Below are 8,864 nucleotides of genomic sequence, written 5' to 3' on the forward strand. Positions count from 1 at the left end.
GCTCAACAAGAAGGAATAGCATTTGAAGAAACATTTGTACCCGTAGCCAGATTGCAAGCCATAAGAATGTTCCTTGTATTTTCAAGCTTTCATAACTTTAAAGTATATCAAATGAATGTTAAATATGCATTTCTAAATGGGGACCCAAAAGAAGAAGTTTATATTAAACAACTTGAAGGGTTCATTCTAGGTAAGGATAAAAATCTTGTCTGCAAACTTAAGAAGGTTCTATGTGGGCTAAAACAAGCCCCACAACATGGTATTATCATCTTGACAAGTATCTTCAACAACAAGGCTTCACCAGGGGGTTTATAGATAGAAATCTATATAAAAAGATGGATCATTAGGGGAATTTTGAGGTGTAAAATGGGCCTCCTAGGAAAAATGTACAACCAAAATAAAATTTGTAAGAACCAATAGTATTCAAGATGATGATGTTAACCATGGGGGATGATTCACCATTTTTGGAGTAAGAAAGTAAAAAAATAAAAAAAATCAAAAAATAATAAAACTACTTTTTCAACTCGTATTTTCAACTTATCTCCCTAATTTGTTACTCAAATTTCGAGTGGGATTACTCGTTGGATGCAAAATTTAATTCCTCATCCAAGGAGTACCCATGTTGCATACTTTTGATGGACCCTGCTACACGAAAAATGAGAAATACATGGAAAAACGTGATTGCAGTCATGTTTTTTCATGTATTTCTGATTTTTCGTGTAGCAGGGTCCATAGAAAGTATGAAAGATGGGCACTACTTGGATGAAGAATTAAATTTTGCATCCAACGAGTACTCCCACTCGAAATTTAAGTAAAACCTTAGGGATATAAGTTGAAAATACAAGTTGAAAAAATAGTTTTTTCTTTTTTCCTTCTAAAATTTGATGATGTAATCAATTCTTATTTTATTATTTCCATTATTATTTTATAAGTTCCTTAGGAGGCCCATTTTAGACCTCAAAATTCCCCTAATGAAAGATAAACTTATGATAGTTGTTATTTATGTAGATGACATCATATTTGGAAGCAATGAAGAATTCGAGTTAAGGATTTGCTTCAGTTATGCAACAAGAATTTGAAATGTCCTTACTTGGTGAACTAACATACTTTCTTAGTCTTCAAGTTCAACAAGCAAAGAATGGTATCTTTATTTCCCAAACCAAGTACCTCAAGTAGATTTTGAAGAAATATGGAATGGAATACTGCAAGCTTGTATGCACACCAATGGTAACAATATGCAATCTTAGTTCAAATGACAATTCTGCTTCAGTAAACCCATCATAATATAGATCTATGATCAAAATATTACTCTACCTTATAGGCACAAGACCAAAAATTATGCATGCGGTTGTGATCGTTGGATGATTTCAAGCAAATCCTAAAGAAACTCATATCCATGTAGTTAAGAGAATATTCAAGTATTTACAAGGAACTCAAGATTTTGGTCTATGGTATCCCAAAGATGAAGATTTTGCACTTCATGCTTACATAGATGCAGAACGAGCATGAAATATTGATGATTTAAAGAGTACTAGTGGAGGATAATTTTATTTGGGAGCTCTCTTGATATCATGGTTCAACAAAAAAGAAAGCTCCATTGCTTTATCTACTACTGAGACAGAATATGTTGTTGCTGCATCTTGTTGTACTCAACTTCTATGGATGATGCAAACATTGGAAGACATACATATCAATTGTCTTGAACCTATACCTATTTTGTGTGATAATACTAGTGCCATAAGCATTTCTAAAAACCATGTCATGCACTAAAAAATGAAGCGTATTCCAATCAAATATGACTTGTTGAGAGAACAAGTTCTTGAATAGAAGGTCAAATTGGAATACGTTCCTTCAAAAGAACAAGTTGAAGATATATTTAAAAATCCACTTCCACGTGATCCATTTGAATATCTTAGGTAGAAAATAGTAGTGGTATTTTCCTCATCACTTTATTAATCATTCTGATAGACCTTTCATGTTTAGGGGAAGATGAGACTAAAAATTATTGCAGTTTACTTTCTGGATGCAGACCCCATGAATGATAGTCACCTATATACACAAGTTTGGTTCTAGACAATAGCATATATTTGTCTATGAAGAAGAAACTATGGGAAAGAATAAAGGAGAGGTTCTGGTATATTTCAGTTAGTGGTTCTTTGGCACTCTACTTATAATGTTGACTGATTACAATTTGTTGTTTCTCATATGAAACTTAGAAGTGATATTGGCTCATGATGTTTGCTATATGATATTGCTACTTTGATGGATTTACTGATTGATGAAGTTTCCTTAATGACTTTACTGGTGAATGAGTTGGATATGATCAGTTCTGATAATGAAAAGATGGAATAGGTTCAGGAGGAGCATTTGCTATATTTCCAATATTGCATTGTTGGCATTATGATTTCTTGAGCATTCCTTGTTGCATAATGATATTCATATTTTTTCTATCAGATGCTCATATTACAAATTCATATATGGTGAATGATAGTTGCTGATGACTATCATGGTCTTCCTACATCACTATTGAGGTCTTTGGTTTTGGTTATAAATTTCATATTTGTCTCTTGATGTAAAGGTCATATAAAGACCCTTGATGTAAAATTGTAATATTCAATCATGTTTATACTATTGGAGTCAAGCCAATTATGTATGTAATCCCATTTTTTTGGGCACTTGATGTCATGTTGAGTCAAATATGTAACCCCACTGTGTTGGGTGATTGATGTAAGCATGCGTCCTTGGTGATAGGAAAGGCCATATTTTGGTTGAGTCATAGCATCATGTACTTGTTTGTATATATTCTAGAAGTTTCAACATATGCTTAGGTGGAGCATGATCAGTACTCATATTCATCAGCATCATATCTATAGTGCTCATCTCTACAAAGACAAGAATGAGGCCAATTACATCCCATTATTGGGAATCAAACTGCCATTAGACCAAAACCTGTAGGTGTTAGTCAACGATCACATCGCTAGAGATAAGGATCCATGAGAGGCGGATAGTCCATGTCATGAAGTACACAGGGAGCATTGGTTTATCCAATGTCCAAAAATCTCCCCCCCAATGCGAGCCAGGTGTGTATCGAACTCGTGACCTACAATCTGATACCATTTGTTAGGAATCACGATTGTTGTTAAACAAAAACCCACAGGTGTTAGTCAATGATCGCATCGCTAGAGATAACGATCCATGAGAGGCGGTTAGTCCATGTTGTAGAACACACAGGGAGCGTTGGTTTATCCAATGTCCAACACCCATAGATATTCCAAATTTCCAATGGTAAAGGGGTGAGTCAATAGAATTTTTTTGCTTTAAATACTAAAGATTTTGATGCATGCAAGAGTAATATGTTTCCTACCAACATGGCTCTTCTTGTAAGGAAATTTGATGCATCAAATGTTGATAAAGTATAGTATAAATCTATGACCATAGTTGTTGAGATCACCAAAACCTATACAAGGAAAGTTAAGGCCCCAAAACTCAATAGATAAATCTTAATGTACAAAAGGATACTCAATAAGTCACTTCCCAATCCAACAAGATCCTATTGTAACATATCCCCTTATCTAATATGATAAAGAAAGGCAGTTACTAAACTAACCACCTCTAAGTATAAACTAATGGGGTATACAATTTTTCCAAAATTTTATTCTTGAGTAGTATTTTGAAGATTGACCAACAACTAATAACTATCCACTATATATTATAGTGAGACAGCTGAGATCAAGAGATGTCATAATCTCATTGATTCAATTATTTAGCTCAATTTCTCTTTCAATCACACACACTCCACTATTCCATAGTTTATCATCTATTATGCCTATAACCTATGTGCACAATGAAGGGGATGGAAAAATATTGAGTAAGAGGACAAAAAGGAATCAGTATATGACATTGGTCTTGTGTCTCTTCACCCTTTATTGAATGTTTCAGTATTCACATTGGTATTGGAGCAATGTGACAATTTGAAGACCGTTCTTGACTTTACATTTGTTGGAGTATTTAATTTCTTTGATAATAAAGTAGTGTGTTGGTCCCTACATCTGTGGGTAGATCCATCTCACATTTTTGAAGGGGCTAGAATGTTGGATGTTTCATAATACAATTGGTTATAAGCCATTCATTTGATTCATACAACAATTCTTACTCTATATACATCCAACTAATTCCCTCAACCATAAATTGTAATCACAGAAACATTGATTTTAAGCTCAAGCATACAAAATTTCCCTCACACCATATCTACCGTATATATGACAGTGCACACTCAACTACATGAGGAGTACAAGGGTATATAAGGGTTTCCTTCAAGTTCTTATGGCCAATCAATGGTTAAGAAAAAAACACACACTAGCTCCTCTATCCTTCAATAATACTGGGAAATTCATGTGTGTATATATATTTATGTATGTTTCTTAGTCGTGGGAAAGTTGTATAGATATCCTATTATAAACAACATTGGTATCTAACCATAAGAATCAAATTTGATAGCACATTCAGAAATTATGATGTCTTATCCTTATTCATCTTGAAAGAATGATTTCAATTGAATATTATGTTGAAAAGGAGACAATTGAAATTTGAGCAAATTGTGTGTTATTGACCAACATTAGCATCTCAATTTGGTAACAACAAAACATAAATTGAGATTTTCCCACAACTGAAATTTGCTTGGCATTCCCTATTTTACAAACAAAGCATCCTGACATGCTAGCTAAAGAGCAATTAGTGAAGAGGTTGCACTTAGACTTCATAGAAGCCTTGAAGATTAGTTCTAAAAATAGAGCACTCAACATCATACATATAATAGAGATCAAAATCAATTTCCACAAAGGATCTGTGTTGGTGTAGCAAGTGGGCCTTGAGTTAGTTTATGATTTGTGCTAGGTCTGCTTGTATAATATTTAGGTAACTTGTTCCTAAGTATTGTCAGAGTTTGGCGCTTGAATAGTCACCTCACATCTCACTGATAAGGAATTCTATCTCAACATGTAGACAACCTAAAGGAGATAAGCATATTTCTAGATCATCATGTAGATAACATAAAGGGTATGGAATTTCTTGTTGTAGAAAGATTGATAGCGTAATATGTTGAAAAAGTATATCAATCCTACACTCCTCCAATAGTATCTTTCCCACTCCTTTCCACATGAGTTGAAAGAAACATAAACTTTCACACCTATTATCACTCCAAGAAACTCTCCTAAGTTGTAGCTCGGAGATGCCTAGTAACATATAAATCTTCAATATTGTTCTCTAAACTATTAGAATGGATGATGGTTTGGATCAAGTCAGATGACTGTTTCAGCTTTGTTTACACTCAAGACATGCATGAACACCCTCAACTTTACAATGCTTTAGACCACTAATGCTCAATATTTTATAGATTCAATGGATAAATGGAGAATACTGACTATACCAGCAGATGCATACATAAACACATATGAATGGCTAGCTACAGGCAGTAAATGAAACTTGCAAATCTAATTTATCAATGTAGAGATAAGATGACAATTATCTGGCATTATACACAGAAGAAAACATGAATGACCTATTCAAGTGCAAGCTTAGAACAGAAGAGAAAATGAGAATTGAAAATGTAACAGTAAAATAAGCTTATATTGCTAGAATGAAGATGAGAAGCTAGAGTAGTAGAGTATCCACAGTCCCCAAAAGCTGAACCCTTGTTACTTTGAACTTTCAAATATTTATAGGCCTTTTACAATGCTCTCGAGCCTTCTTAGGCTCGATAGGTCTTAATCTATCCCCTCTGTCTTTTTAGCTGTTTGATGCCTTGACTAGGCATGCATGGGCTTGGAGGTTTCTTCTTCTAACAATAGAGTAACTACATTCTAGTAGTTTGCTGCACTGTTCGGAAGCTCGCTCGTGCAAGCAATGCTCCATGATCATTTTTTGGTTTGGATGAGCTACGCTATTTCCTTTTTATCCCTCCGGCCATTTGTCTCCCGATGATCTATCTCCCGGCCTCTGCTCTGTGATGGAATGGGTCTTTGCCCTTTGAAATCCCTTCAAATACTAACAATGACTGTTTTCTGTTTTATACAGAAAATGCTGCAACACTGTAAAATCCTGCCAAGCTTTGTTTATTTCAGACTTAAAAATTCCTTAAACACTACCTCTATCGGGCCCGTCCTTATCACTATCACAAGTTGCAAGTGGCCTGTTCCCTTGCTTCCCTTTGTATTTCAGAATATGTTAAAAAACTTTAAAAATCATGAAAAATTGGCTTTAGCGGACCTGAAATTATATATATTTTCATTCCCCAACCCCTTCTGGCCTGGGTTTTATTGCATCGGTGCTACCCCTTTGTATTTCGTTAAATAACGAAAATACACAAAATACATAGGAAAATGCCTTTCAATGGATTTCAAATTTTATGCAATAACATTTAGAATACTGTTGGGTCCAGTTCATTGGGTCGCAGACATATATGTGTAAAGGCCCCACTCCATGGTGTTGCTCCGATGCGATATAACGATGTGATAAATCACAATCACATGTTACTCATGCCTCGAGCCATTTGCTAGTGCTCTTTGTAATCTTTGATATCAATATTGCGATGTGATGTGGGATGTTGATCTGCGCGCTTGATCGACTGTCCACATTGCATCGCCAATCGCCATCGCCAGTTCCATATAGTCTACGCCGATATCCGTCGATTGCCTCCACTGATTGCGACCTGCTGATCAGATTTTGGGCTGTTGATTGGCCCGATCTGACGGCTGCTGTGCATTTCTTTGTTTATGCCTCCGATACTTGGTTTTTTTACTGTTTTTTATGTGTTTTTGCCTCCCGATAGCGCTTTTCCGCCATTCCAAGGGTTCTTCTCTTGCACTGGTTTTGATCTTTACCATGATCTTGCTGGCTTTTGAAGACTTAAAGAGCATATTTGGATTCATTTTTGGGCCATCTTCCAACAAGGCTAACACTGGCTCCTTCTGGGGATGAAAGCCTCCCTGTGAGGTTTCAAGAACTGTAGAACAATGCCTTTCTTGTAAAACCAAAATCAAATCTTCCTCCTAGTGTTCCATTAGGCATGGAGTTTATTTTGCAATAAAATAAAAACTAAAAAACATATTTACAATAGCAAGGCTTTAAAGACTTAAATGAAATAAAGTTTCAAGAACCGCCCATTGACTGGGCTACCAAAAACATCTCCTCCTTCCAGACTATGTAGAATAAAGGTATTGTTCTGCTGAATTTGAGCGATCATAAACGAACCTGTCCATAAGGAGTCAAACTTACCATGATTACCTTTCTTTTCCTTAAATGCATCCCATTTGAGAACCTTGGAAATTGTCCACTTTTGCCTTCCTGTCAAAGGTTTCTTTGATTTTCTTCTGATGAGCTCTTGACTTCTCAACCAATTGCGCTCTGATCTGCTGTAGTTCAACCAGGTTATTCATTCTCCTTACCATGTCATTCTCATCATCTTGTTCTTATTGCAAGAATTTGGCCACAGGGAGAATCAGCTGGATAGGGAAAACAACATCAGCACTATAAACCAACTTAAATGGAGAATTTCCTATGGATTTTTTGATGGTAACTCTATCAGCCCATAGTGCAAACTTCAATTTGGAATTCCAGCTCTTTTTGTTATCCTCTAATAGTTTTTTGATTACCCTTACCAGACTCTTGTTAGATGATTCTGCCAGGCCATTGCCTTGAGGATAATATGAGGTAGAATGCACCAATCGGATGCCCATGGATTCAGTCATGTCCACCAATTCTTTTGCCTTGAAAGCTGTTGCATTATCAGTGACTAGTTTGGTTGGGCAACCAAATATAGTGAAAATATTCTCATTCAAGAACTTTATGAAAACTTGATGATTGGCATTCTTAGTGGGTATAGCCTCAATCCACTTGGTGAAATAATCAGTGGCTACCAAGATCCATTTGTGTTATGAAACCAGCTCAAGAAAAGATAGAAAAGATAGATCAACACCTTAGAATTCAGCCTCTTTAAGGGGGCAACCTCCTTTACATTACATAAATGAACAATTCTTCGATGATACAAATGGAAAGACCTCCTTTCTATATATAGGAGTCTAAGGGGTCATAACATAATCAGAGCCGACATAACAATAATAATGTAAGGGCACAATAATAACAATAGTGGGCTTTTATGTGGCACAATAGTAACAATATGGGCACTACATGGGTACATCAATATAATAAGTGGGTTGTACTAATAACAATAAGGGGTTACACTAGTAGTATAGGGGCCTAACATGCCCCTCTCCTTCAAAAAGCGTTGTCCTCAATGCTTGAGTAGTTCTTGATGCTTTTGTATTAAATTCTTGTCCTCCCATGTGGAATCTTCTGCGGGTAAGTTCTTCCACTTGATGAGATACTTTGAAATTGATCGATTTCGTAGCTGTCAAGTTCTTGTTTCTGTGACTACTCCAAGTTCCAATATGATTTTTCCTTCCTCTTCAATTTCTGGCAATATTGTTTGAATTGGGATCTTTTTCAACTTTTGAATAAGTGTCCATACTTCTTCATCCTTCTTCCATTCATCCCTTGCTTCGTTTATCTAATCTGGTTGGATAATAGAAATAGCACAAAACAATGCTTCCACATCCTCATCCTTGAAGAGTCTTCCCATTCGGTAAGGTCACTAGTATTGCCAACATTTCCTTCTCACAAATAACTTGCTTGAGATGTAGCAGTAAAAATACCCAATCACCTACATCAGAACATTTTTCACTACGATGTTGATATACCTGTTGTTTCATTTGATTTTGCACCAAAGTGGCGTTATCCTTTAAAAGTTGGAGAACTTGTTGTTGATGCTCGATGTGATCTTTCTCTACTTGAAACTTTTTCTTCTTGAT

This window comes from Pinus tabuliformis, chromosome 1_2 (genome assembly GCF_031772625.1).
Source record: "Pinus tabuliformis cultivar Carrire ecotype Pingquan chromosome 1_2, CPIR1, whole genome shotgun sequence".
NCBI lineage: Eukaryota > Viridiplantae > Streptophyta > Pinopsida > Pinales > Pinaceae > Pinus > Pinus tabuliformis.